This window comes from Equus asinus, chromosome 22, assembly GCF_041296235.1.
Source record: "Equus asinus isolate D_3611 breed Donkey chromosome 22, EquAss-T2T_v2, whole genome shotgun sequence".
Taxonomy (NCBI): Eukaryota; Metazoa; Chordata; class Mammalia; order Perissodactyla; family Equidae; genus Equus; species Equus asinus.
In genome coordinates this window covers 55,360,902-55,374,309 of record NC_091811.1, presented here as the reverse complement: position 1 = coordinate 55,374,309, position 13,408 = coordinate 55,360,902, and the positions used below count along the sequence as shown (strand labels likewise).

Sequence of the window (13,408 nt, the reverse complement as noted above, 5' to 3'; positions counted from 1 at the left end):
CTCCACCCCTTGGGGGGCCATTGGTTCCCGAGTAATATTATTCTTAACCAGGCTGATTGGCTAGCCAGTTAATCTTTCATATTTGAATGTACTTTGGCTATTTAAATAACTTTAATCTTCCACGCCCCGGATATTATATTCAGCCCTCTTAGCAAAGCATGATTAATACTATGTATTAAAAAGGTAGTTAGCGGGTGACTTTTTTTTTTTTTTCCACGAAGACCGCCTGGTGAGCGCATGTGTAGTAAAATGGCGAGTTTACGCAGACGCATTAAGAAGTTCCGCCTGGCGCTTGGAACACGTGAAATGGCGGGCGGGAGACGGCGGCGAACCTACAGCGCCTGCGTAGTGGCGGGAGTTGTGCCCCGTTTTGCGCAGGCGTAATGGGCGGAGAAAGGGTCCGGTTCCAGGATTGGTCGCGCAGGCGCAGGGAAGGATCCGTTTTGGCGGGCGGTTGGCGTTGCGCAGAAGGCGGCGGCAGCAGTGGCTTGTGGTCCGGCTTCACCACAGACGAACAGGGAAGACGTTTGCGTGAGTGATCGGTCTCTATCCCGGGTAAGTGGCTGACAGCCTTGCCTACCCATACGAGGTCTTGAACCACTCCAGTTGGGCCCGTTATTGTGTGAAATGAATGGACCGCGAGGTGGGGGCCAGTGAAAGGGGAGCGGTGGGTCCGGGCAGCCAATAGAAGGACAGGGGCGGGATGTTTTATCCCCGTAGGTTCTGTGGAGCTTTGCAGCCGAGGAGTTTGACTGGCGAGTGTATAGGCCAATTGGGTCTGCCTTTAGCTGCCTTCTGCTCGGTCCTTGGGCCGGCGGAATGTGGGAGGCGGGTTTTCCCCTCCTGAGCAGCGTCTCTCCGAGCCAATGAGCACGCAGCGCGCGGTAGGTTGGGCTCCTCCTAGAGGCCGCGGTGTGTCTCCAATGGGGAACGCGAGAGTCGGGCGGGTTAATGGATGGACCCGGTTTGGAGCCAGTAGGCGGGCAGCCTCCGGAAGGCGCTCGGGCAGGCCGTCCAATCAGCTCTCCAGAAGAGGGAGGTCTTAGATTTGGGGTTGAGGGAAGGGGGTTCAATGCCCGTGATGGCGCGTCGGGGTGGGTGTTTTCTCCACCATGACTTCTCTAACAAAGCCCGTCGGCCTCCATCCCCAGACCTCCCGGGTCCGGAAGCTCTAAGTTTGCTCCTGTCTGCCTCGAGTTCGGCATTGTTTTCCCACGTCGGTGCTTCCCACCGTCCACCACTTTTTAGATTTTACGGGAAGCAAGAGAGGTCTTTTGACTTTAAGAACTCGCTTCTTTAGGAAGACTGACTTGAAATGTTAGAACGAATGGGATAAATCTGTATGTACTCCCGTGGAAAGGCGCCCGAAAAAAATCTACATCATAATGATGCATATTTCCACGGACAAATAGATATTTGTAAATCTATAGAAAAAGTTTTGGAAAGCTACAGACCCGAGGATGTTACCTCTAGGGAAAAAGGTGGGGTCTGTAATGCAAAAATCCTTTCAGGAATAATGCTAATTCGTGACTACAATTAAGTTAGAAAGTCGTTTCTTGTTTCCAGTCATTATCACGTACTTGTTACCACCCTTTTTCTCCTTACACCTCGAAAGAGTACTCTTTTTCCTTTTAAGAATTAAGGTGATTCTTGTTATAAAAATGTTAATTTAAAAAGGTAACTTTTTTTTTTTTGCATGCCTAGTACCTGCTAGGCATCAGGCTAAGCACTTTACAAGAATTTCCCCGTCTCTCCAATGCCTTTTATCTTAGTCTCTTTGAAGAACTTTTCAACCCTTAGTATGTTTCTCTCTTTACATCGTTAAAGAGTCTCTAAGCCCTTCTTTCTGCTGTTCTTTGAGGATGTCTGAATTTGGATAATAAGAAAGTTGGTTAAGGAGAGTGATGATACGTTAGGGTGTTGGGGAATTAGTCTTTGCCTTTTGATTAGGTTTCCTTCAAAGTGTTTGTTTTACATGCAGTCCGTCTCCTATTGGTAATGTCCATTCTGCTTATTCCAAGATGTCTTCATAAAATACAGGAATTTTTATTATGTATTGGCTGTTTTAGAGTCTATACTTCTCTATTGTTGACTTATTTAGGGTCAAGGGAAAAATTTTTGAATAGTGTAATAAGTTCAACTACATACTAAGGAGACTTATAGGAGACCTTTCTGACATTGTACAAAAGGAAGATGATTTTAGTTGAGCTTGTAATGAACAGAGGAGAGATTTCCATGTTCTCTGGTGCTTGCAAAGGACAAACCTATTTCACATTTGGTTAGAAACTATTTGTAGGTAGGCTAATAATGCAGCTGCTTACCTTATAAGAGCAACTAAAGTGACACAGGTTAAGGTGTTTGTCCCTAATTTGCTTAGGTTTGAAAGGAATACAATCTTGATGTGCTGCAAGGTTTCTCAACCTCAGCACTATTGACATTTTGAGCCAGATAAATGCATTTCACCCTCCCACCCCCCGACTTACGACAATCAGAATGTCTCCAGGCATTGCCAGATGTCCTGGGGTGGGGGGGGGGGTGCGCACATGCACCCACAAAATCTCCCCCAGTTGAAAATCATTGACCTAAAATGAGAGACACTAGAGTCGATTATCTTGTCAAAATCTTTTATTTTACTAGTTGGAAATTAGATAGAGGAAGAAGATGGTTGAAGTGTTTATGTTTAAGAAGTGGCCTGTCGTAAATGGATCACTAAATCCTAATGATTATCTCTTCAGATAGAGAGTAATAATTGTTCCATTGGATAAAAGGGAAATTCCATTAAGATTTTTACCTTTCCTTGCAATTTAAACATGATTGATTGCATCTTGTGTTCATTTGGCTTCCTAAAATAATGGCAAATATCTTTTTGAAGAAGGTAGACTTTGCTTCAGATACTTCTTAATGTTTTCAGCTGATTTAAGCCTCTTTACTGGAATTCTTTTGGTTCAGCATCTCAAATTTTTTTGACCTTGACCCTCAGCAAGAAATACATTTTACGCTGATCCTGTATACACGTTGAAACAATGTATATACTATACAAATATGGTATAAGTATAAATGTGCAAAGCACTCTGATATTTTCTCATCTGCAGGACACTATTTCATTTTCTTAAAAACACAGATCAGTTTCTGCTGAAATGATTTCACAGCTGTGTACAGACCCACAGTTTAGGGGAAAAAGAAAAATAACTGATCTGAAGAATAGGTAACCAAATCATGCCATGTTAAATTACTCTCTGAGTCAGTTCTTCTCATCTCTAGCCCCAGCAACTTGTATTTGTAAACAAATTACTCAATTACCCCTTATTTGATTTTTTTTTTTTTTAAAGATTTTATTTTTTCCTTTTTCTCCCCAAAGCCGCCCGGTACATAGTTGTGTATTCTTCGTTGTGGGTTCTTCTAGTTGTGGCATGTGGGACGCCGCCTCAGCGTGGTCTGATGAGCAGTGCCATGTCCGCGCCCAGGATTCGAACTAACGAAACACTGGGCCGCCTGCAGCGGAGCGCGTGAACTTAACCACTCGGCCACGGGGCCAGCCCTTATTTGATGTTTTTAATGATATATTTTAATTTGAAAGATTTCAGGATTTGAACATAGACTTCTTGGTTTACTGTAGTGTACAAGGAAAAAGTGCTTGTTTTATTGTGAATTTTCTTTCAGTGTCGTAGTAATAGGTCTGATGAACATTTCTCTCTGGTGGGGAAATTTTAGTGGATAATTTTTCATTGAAATTCTGAGATGATCACATTGAAAATCCTGACTTTAGATTTATTTCTTGCCTTTGGAGAACCAGGTTTGGTTGTTAACTTGTACCACTCCATTAACAAGACAAAATGTTGAGTTTGTATTGAATAAATTAAATTTTGGACACTTGTGCTTAGAACTTCGAGGCATGCTATTGCAACCAAACCAGAAAAGGACATTGTTCACTAAAATGGAAAATAATGCATCTTCACTGGTCTGTCTGAAAACCAATACATAGAAAGCTTCTATCAAATTACCACAAACATGGTGCCTTCAAACAATAGGAATTTATTTTCTTGCAATTGTGGAGGCTAGAAGTCTGCCATCAAGGTAACCAGGATGGTGGTTGGGGAAAGAGAAAGAACATATCTCTGAACTGACTGGATTTTTATTATGTTTAGGAAAGTTCTGGTGATTTTCAGAGCCTTTGACAGTAGCTCTAGAAAAGAGAGAAAGGTACCAGAGTACAAAGCTTTCTGACAAAGACTAGTAGTTTTTGCTTTTTATTGAGGTATTTTATTTAAGCACATAGCATGATTTAAATGTCTTACTGGAATAGCCCATTTAACAACCCCTGGTAAAGCATTTCTTGTCCTTCTTTGTTCTTTTACTTGGTCTATTTTTATTTCTGTTCACCTTATGTGAAATTGGGCCTAAAGCTCTGTGCTGTGGATATGGATTTTAAATGTAATAAATTACAGTGCAAGGTATCACTTGTATGGCTGCTATTTACACATTGTTATTCATGAACTTGGACTCTGGGCAATTATCTTTTTTTCCCTGACATAAACTTTGATTTTCCTTCCCTCCTTATAGAGGATAGCTTTAGCTGATCATTGTACTAATGGGAAGGAGTCTAGGTCATTCTGAGAAGAGCTGGCTTGTGCAGAGTCCAAGACGCAGATTTGTTGGATTTCTGTAAGCACTCGAAGCCACATATTCATTTCTGATGACAACTTTACACTTGTGTTGGCAGAACACCCACAGTGACAACTGTTGCCTATGTTTAGTCTGTCCAGGAGCTACCAGCTAGCATGTTTGGGGGAAAACCTACACTGTTCTTCTTAGCAGCTATGTAAATATTAGACCTTTCTGAGTTTGTCTTCTCAGATCTGCCAATATCTTTTTGGGTACATTGCATCCTGTGATTGCCTCAGTTTACCCCTTGAAATGAGGGACTAAAGGTTTTAAGCATTCTTTGGGTCACTTGAAGCACGGTTCTTTTTAGATTAGTAATTGGTTTTATGTATGTCTAGTTTATGATTTTTGAAATTAGATATCCTCTATGTACTAGTTTCTCGTGACTGCTACAACAAATTACCACAAACTTGGTGGCTTCAAACAATAGGAATTTATTTTCTTCCAGTTGTGGAGGCTAGAAGTCTGCCATCAAGTTGTTGAGCCCCCTTTGGAGGCCCTAAGGGAGTCTTTTTCTTGCTTCTTCCAGCTCCTTGTCGTTGTCAGCATTCCTTGGCTTGTGGCCTCATCTCTTCCTGCTCTGTCTTCACATTGTCTCCTCCTCTGTATATCTGTCCCAAAACTCCTTCTTCCGCTCTTATAAGGATATATGTGATGGATTTAAGGTCCACCTGGATAATCCAGGATAAATTTCTTCTTTTACATCTTTTGCCATATAAGGAATATTCATAGGTTTGAGAGTTTAGGACATGGATTTCTGGGAGGAGGGCATCATTCAGACCACTACACTTTGGTTCTCTAACCCCTATCCAAAAATGTTTTACTTAATTCAAAAAAGAAAAGGTTATTTTTAAAAATGAGAGGCAAATGAAAAACAAAAACGTTCAGGGAACCTGAGTTCTCTTCCCACTTCTGTGATTAACTAGTGATATAACCTTGGGTGAGCCATCTGACCTCCTTGGTCCTTAGTTTCTTCATCTTATACAAAAGGAATGGGATGAATGATAGCTGATAGCCGTCTAGGCCTAAGACTTTTATGAAATGACTCCCAAATTGTCTTGGAGTTTATTTATGAAGTCAGTAATTCTACATGCAGATTAGGAACTCATTGTAGTATTTTGGGCCAGTGGAGTTCTGTGATGGTCTCACCTAGGGCTTGAGGACGGAAGACAGTTGTTGGCTGGTTGTCAGCTCCTTGGGGTATTAACACAGGAGGACAAACCTGTACTTGTTAATTGTGTATAATTGTCTACAAAGAGTATAGTGGACTAGCTGGGCCGTTTCTCACTCTCATCCTGATGAGACTGTGGACTGTGTAGTTTGGATTTCCTTTCTAGTAAGAGTAGTTTGTCAAAATTAAACACTGATGGATTTTTCTACTTTAAACTAGGACATGGACCTAGTTTCATCTTCACACGCAGTTTTGTGCTTCAGACTTACGGAGTGCCTGTTCTCTTGTGCTTCATTGCTAGGAAGGACACTAGAAAGCATGGGGTTGAGATGGTGTTGTTGAAAGGACTATTTCAAGATCGAGTTTTATAGCTCATTATTTATTTCTTCCATGGAGAGGAGGAACTAAATTGAATTCAAGTATTTCTCTGATCATAATCTACATTTCTTAGAAGAAAGCAAGCTCATATCTGAGCCAGTGGGCATAATTATGTCGGAACAAAATGCCCTGTGCAAAAGAGGTCAACCAACAGGCTGGGAAATCTATCTTAAGTTTAGTTTTTGAGGCAAATCCTTGAACTCCATGTGCCTTGTTTCTCAACCCTATATCTGTAAGACTCACTTACCTCACAGCGAGTTGTAGAGGCTAATATACTGCTAATTTGTTCGGTATTTCACAACAGTAAAGTATATTTAAGGATCTGATAAAACATAGGCAAACCTTGTTTATATGAGTAGTTGGAGACAAGCATAGATAAAACTTACAGATAGTTCAGAAAATTCATTAAAGTTATTTTTAACTTCCTCTGTCATCAAATATTTTACCTTCTGTTTTCTGTATATTTTCCAAAGTGTTTTCCTGTTCTTTTTCCATAATAGATGTGAAGTAGGTAGGGCAAATAGCTTAACAGCAGGTTAGATGATAAAGGGATCAATTCATCAAGAGGACACACAATCCTATGGGGCCAGGCCTGTGGCCGAGTGGTTAAGTTTGTGCCCTCTGCTTCAGCAGCCCAAGGTTTCACAGGTTCGGATCCTGGGCGTGGACATGGCACCACTCAGGCCATGCTGAGGCAGCGTCCCAATGCCACAACTAGAAGGACCCACAACTAAAAATATACAACTATGTACTAGGGGGCTTTGGGGAGAAAAAGGAAAAATAAAATCTTTAAAAAAAAAAAAAAAGAGGACACACAATCCTAACTTTTACACAACAACTAATAAAGCTTCAAAATACATGGAAGAAAGACAATAGAACTGAAATATATACATCTATAATTATAATAAACAACACACTTCTAAGTAACCCATGGATCAAAGAAGAGATCACAAAGAAAATCAGAAAATATTTTGAACTGGATAAAAATGATAACATGACAGATCAAAATTTGTAGAATGTAACTAAGGCAGTGCTTAGAGGGAAGTTTATAGTATTAAATGCTTCAATTTGAAGCACAGAAAGGAGCCAGCCCTGGTAGCCTAGTGGTTAAAGTTTGGTGCTTACACTTCCATGGCCCAGGTTCACTTCTAGGTCACAGAACGACACCACCTGTCTGTCACTTGCCATGCTGTGGCAGTGGCTCACATAGAAGAACTAGGATGACTTATAACTAGGATATACGGCTACGTATTGGGGCTTTGGGGAGGGAAGGAAAAAAAAAAGAGGAAGATTGGCAACAGATGTTAGCTCAGGGTGAATCTTTCCCTGGAAAAAAAAACAGCAGAGAGATCTTGAGGCCGGCCTGGTGGTGCAGTGGTTAAGTTCCCACGTTCCGCTTCAGTGGCTGGGGGTTTGCCGTTCAGATCCTGGGTGTGGACCTAGGCACTGCTTGTCAAACCATGCTGTGGCACGTGTTCCCCATAGAAAGTAGAGGAAGATGGGCACAGATGTTAGCTCAGGGCCAGTCTTCCTCAGGAAAAAAGAGGAGGATTGGCCGCAAATGTTAGCTCAGGGCTAATCTTCTTCCAAAAAAAAAAAGGCAGAAAAGTCTAAAGTTAGTGACCTATATTTCTATCTTAAGAACTTAGAAAAAGAAGAGCGAATTAAACCCAAAGAAAGGAAATAGTAAAGATAAAAGTATAAGTAGTTGATGAAGTATAAAATAAAACAGTAGAGAAAATCAATGAAACTGAAAGTTGATTTTTTGAGAAGGGCTATAAAATTGGTAAACCAGGCAAGTCTGATTGAGGCAAAGAAGATACTAATTTCAGGAATAAGAGAAGGGATATCACTGCTGATTCTACAGACGTTAAAAAGGTAGTAAAGGAATATCATAAACAAATATGACAGTACAGTCAGTGTCTTAGATGAAATGAATCACTTTCTTGAAAGACAAACTAGCAAAGCTCACTTCAGAAAAAATATGGTCTCACTAGTCCTGTATCTACTAAGGAAATGGAATTTGTAGTTGAAAACCTTCCCACAAAGAAACTCCAGGCCCAGATGGCTTCACTGGTGAATTTTGCCAAACTTAAGGAAGATACAATATCAGTTCTACACAGACTTTCAAAAAAATAGAAGAGAAAGGAACACTTACCAATGCATTCATTATTTTTAACTTCATCTCCTATGAGACATTTAACTTCTGTTTGCTTTACATTTTTTAAAGCATTTTCTAGTTTTTTTCCCCCACATCAGACCTATGAGATGAGTAGGGCAAATAACTAACACCCTTAAGGTTAAGTGAACTGTCCAATTTGACCTTTCAGTGATCTAGTTGGGATAGGACCCACATCTCCTTGTTCTTAGTCCAGATCTTGCCACTGTTAACAAGTTACCCATTTTGTAGCTTTTTTGTAACAACCTTTGGAGACAGGTCAGACCAGTGCTGACTTAACCAAGGAGGAACTGTTAAATCCTCAGCCCTTAAATTGAAGACTGGGCTATATTCAGAGCCCATGCCATGCTTGACACTTACTAGGCCCTTGATAAATATCCCATAACCAACCAAACAATTTTAGAGCAAGGATAAGAATTACTATATTAATCATCCCTTTGGCATAGAATTTGAGTTGGGGTTATAGTTGGAAACTGGACAAAGAGAGAATCAGAAACATCTTATTTGGCTTAAGTAACACGTCAGAACGCTTAGTGGAAGAGCTGGGTGGTCTGAAATTGGCCATCCCTTTAGCTGTTTATCTGATGGTGGCCTTTTTTTGCATTTAACTATCAATATATCTGAAGTGTAGAGCACACTTTTATGATATTGTGGCATAGTAACTCACACTTAAATGTCAATAGAGACACTTGCAAAGACCTACAAGGTTCAATAATTTCTGGTGTGGGTTTGTTTCTCCTGTCATCACCCATTATGTATTTTTTTACAGCTTTTAAATTGCCACAGAGAGAAATTGGTCAGGATAGTAATAGATGGCCAAGGAGCTGCCAAGGATACCGTTGTACAGGATGGGAAAAGTTCAATACCGGCTTGATTTTATTTATCTAAATTGTAGGCTATGACTTCAATATAATTCATGTTGCAGATACACCAAGGTAATGGCAGAGCACAAAATTATGCCATATGTTGGAGGAATGCTCTCTTTGACTCTCTGAAGTTTTGCAGTCTGAAATATCTTCCTTATTCTAATTATATAAAAACTCCTTTTCTGTTAGCTTGTATTAATCAGATTTTAGCATATTGATTTGAATTCTAATACCATCTCAACAGTTAAATTAGAGATGTTTATGCTTATGTAAATTAATTTTTATGTCTCTTGAATGTCTTCGTTAAACAAAGACTATGAGAAAACATAAATTGTCTGGCATAGTAGTAGCTCTTCCTTAAAACAGGATTGTTGAAATGATCTGAAGGGGCTTTTGTAACCCTTAAGCTGCTGGTGTCCAAAATCTGTACAAACTAGATGATGCCAGAGTAAGCACCGAGTCTTAATTTTATGGCTGTTTGAAAAATGCTTTATGACCATAATTTTATTTGGGGGTGGACACTTTAGTTCTCTTTTAATCCTTCCATATTTTGTGAACATACTCTGCCAAAGTGATATGTAAAAATCTGTGATTCATGGTAATCTACTCAGACATTGCTATTACCCATTTTTCTTAAGATTTATTTATGGTGAAGTTGCCAGGTTCTTCATGAAAGATGACAGGATCTACTAGTTATGCTTCGTCACATTTAATTAAGAGAGGAGTGGGTGTGAGATTAACACCCACCTGAAACTGTGGTGCCTGCGATGAGTTCAGTACATTCCAAGGATAGAGTTGTTGGAAAGCGCCATCTGGAAGACATTTGCCCACGGTGGTGCCAAATTGTACTTTCTCATAAATCTTGGAACAATTGGATATCTGACCTCATGCCCAGTAAGGGTTTAGGTGTGCCCTGACTAAATTTAAAGGAGACTGATACCAGAGAGAAGAAATTCAGTAGATTTTTTAATAAATGAAAAAAAACAAATCCCATGTAAGATTATTTTGTAGGATTGTGATCTGGTGATGAGATAACAAGAACTTGTGTGTTACTGCTAAATATACCAGTGAAGCAGACTTTGAACTTCCAGCAGTTCTGAGAATGGCTGTGGTACACATTCATTTATATTTTTTAATGGTGGTCAGAACTTGGAGGACAGTACAGCCAAATGAAATTTATAAGGCAGCATTTATCTCCATTTATAATATATATGTTTTAATCTAAAAGAACAAAAGGCCCTTTACTCCCTTGCTCACTGGAGCAGGAAGCTTGAATAATCAACAGACAGGATACTTTGCCCCAGAATGATTCTATGACTGGTTGAAGCAGTGCGTTGGCCTGATTTTTAAAGGTTGCTGAGCTGGAGCTGTGCTAGCCAAAGGGAGAATATTTCCTCTCTCGACACTCCTCTCTATTAATACAGTTTGTGTTGTCTATATGTGGCTGGTTAATGATAGGGGTGTTAACGACCACAGTTAATCTTCCTCCTCAACCCTTTCCTAATCCAGTCTCTTAAATAGACATTTAAAAAGCTTTTAACTCCCCTTGAATTGGGTGCTCATGGGCTTTTGGTAGAGGTGGAGTGATAGTTATCAGCCCATTTAACAAAACCTGAGACAGCCAGGACAGCTGTAATGTGCGTTTCTATGCTGTGTTTTTGTTAAAATGCCACATGGCTAATACTTTGGAAATCATAAATCTAATGGAAGAAAACATCTTTATAGAGAGTATTTTAGTTTTATGCCGTTACGTGTTACAAACCTAAAACCATTGGTACTTCTAGATTCATGAAGAGCAAAGAACATAGACCAGATTAAAATGGTTCTGTAAATTTAGTTTCGTTTCATCTGTTTCATTTGCTACAGTAAGGCTGTATAGAGGACACCTTGGAGACAGTGCCATAGCTGACAATTTAATCTTCACCTAAGCCACCAGGTCTCCCCAAGGGCCTTAGAGGAGAAAGAGGAATTTCTCAAGCCTGGACAGACTGAAGTCACCCATCAGTGTGGCATATTTAATTAATATATATGCTAGGGAGCTTTGCACATGCCCTCACCCTTTCCTGCTTTTTTTCCTGTCGGGTTTTTCTTTTTTTAATTGAGGTAAAATTCACATAACAGAAAACTAACCATTTTAAGTGAAAAATCCAGTGGCGTTTAGTACATTCACTATGTTATGCAAGCACTACTTCTATCTAGTTTCAAAACATTTTCATCACTCCAAAATAAAACCCCATACCCACTAAGCAGTTACTTTCCATTGTCCACCCTCCACCTCCTTCAACCTCTGGCAACTACCAATTGGCTTTCTGTCTCTCTGGATTTACCTGTTCTGGGTATTACATATAAATGGAATCATACAATATATGACCTTTTGTGTCTGGCTTCTTTGACTTAGCGTGTTGTTATCAATATGCTACGTTGTGTAGTATGTATCCGTACTTCATTCCTTTTTATGGCTAAATAACATTCCATTATATAGATAGACCACATTTTGTTAATCCATTCATCTGTTGATGAACACTTGGGTTGTTTCCACCTTTTGGCTATTACGAATAATGTCACAATGAACACTGATATACAAGTATCTATTTGAGTCCCTGGTTTCAATTCTTTTGGGTAAATACCTAGGAGTGAAATTGCTGGGTCATACCATAATTCTGTGTTTAACTTTATGAGGAAACACACTTTACTGCCAGTACAGTACTATTTTGATTGGTATAGCTTTGTAGTAGGTTTTAAAATCAGGAAGTGTGAATCCTCCAGCTTTGTTGTTTTTTTTTTTTTGAGGAAGATTAGCCCTGAGCTAACATATGCCTCCAATCCTCCTCTGTTTTGCTGAGGAAGACTGGCCCTGAGCTAACATCCGAGCCCATCTTCCTCTACTTTATATGTGGGAGGCCTGCCACAGCCAGTGGCTTGCCAGGTGGTGCCATGTCTGCACGCGGGATCCTAACCAGAGAACCCGGGCTGCCAAAGCAGAACGTGCACACCTAACTGCTGCGTCACCAGGCTGGCCCCTGTTGTTGTTCTTCAAGATTGTTTTGACTATTTGTCACCCTTTCCTACTCTTTCAGCCTGGTTTTCTTTCTGGAGGATTTGCCTTCTTAATGGACTTAGAGAATTTATATAGAAATATGAAATGGAGAGAGAGCTCATTTTGACATTTGGTCTGACATCCACCTCCAGACAGTTCAGTGAGGTGACTTACCAGTTGGTTTTCATTACTTTTTAAAAAATGCAAAGGTGATGGGGGCTGGCCCCGTGGCCAAGTGGCTAAGTTCGCGTGCTCTGCTGCAGGCAGCCCAGTGTTTCGTCAGTTCGAATCCTGGGTGCGGACATGGCACTGCTTGTCAGGCCACGCTGAGGCGGCATCCCCCATGCCACAACTAGAAGGACCCACAACTAAGAATATGCAACTATGTACTGGGGGCCTTTGGGGAGAAAAAGGAAAAAAATAAAATCTTAAAAAAAAAAAAAATGCAAAGGTGGGACTGGCCCGGTGGCACAGCAGTTAAGTTCGCACGTTCCGCTTCTCGGCGGCCCGGGGTTTGCCGGTTCGGATCCCAGGTGCAGACATGGCACTGCTTGGCAAAAGCCATGCTGTGGTAGGCGTCTCACATATAAAGTAAAGGAAGATGGGCATGGATGTTAGCTCAGGGCCAGTCTTCCTCAGTAAAAAGAGGAGGATTGGCAGCAGATGTTAGCTCAGGGCTAATCTTCCTAAAAACAAAACAAAACAAAACACAAAGCTTAGAGAAAGATTTAGAATTATGTTATATATATGCTTTCGCTCGTAAGTAGTGATGAAAATAAAATGTGCTACACCAGGATCTAAGAAAAGCCACTAAGACAGCTGGCACTGAAAAGCAGTGACTGGAGGGACTGGAGCAGAGCCTGAACTGGACAGAGCAGACAGATAGCAGAGACCCCAATGGGTGGCTTTGTGATTCCATGGTTCCAGGATTGAAGGGTTAATTGAATAGCTAATCATTCCATCTCTTCTGGTTGCTCCAGTTTTCTGAGGTGCCCTCTCTGTAATTTGGGGGGACTGGCAGTTTTAGATGTTTATCTTTTACCCTTATAATGTGTGGGATTTTTTTGTCCCTCTCCTCTTTCTGTTTCACCTCCTCACCTCTTCCCCCCCTTTTT

The 13,408-nt window shown here is 40.6% G+C and overlaps 1 protein-coding gene across 1 annotated transcript in view; it reads left to right on the top strand.

Moving 5' to 3' along the window:
• The first annotated feature begins 281 nt into the window (after positions 1-281).
• CBX5 (chromobox 5) overlaps positions 282-13,408 on the top strand; it is a 36,700-nt gene continuing 23,573 nt past the window's right edge. The window contains exon 1 of the mRNA XM_014836517.3: positions 282-555. The gene's annotated coding sequence lies outside the window, so the exon portion shown is untranslated. The remainder of the gene's footprint in view (positions 556-13,408) is intronic.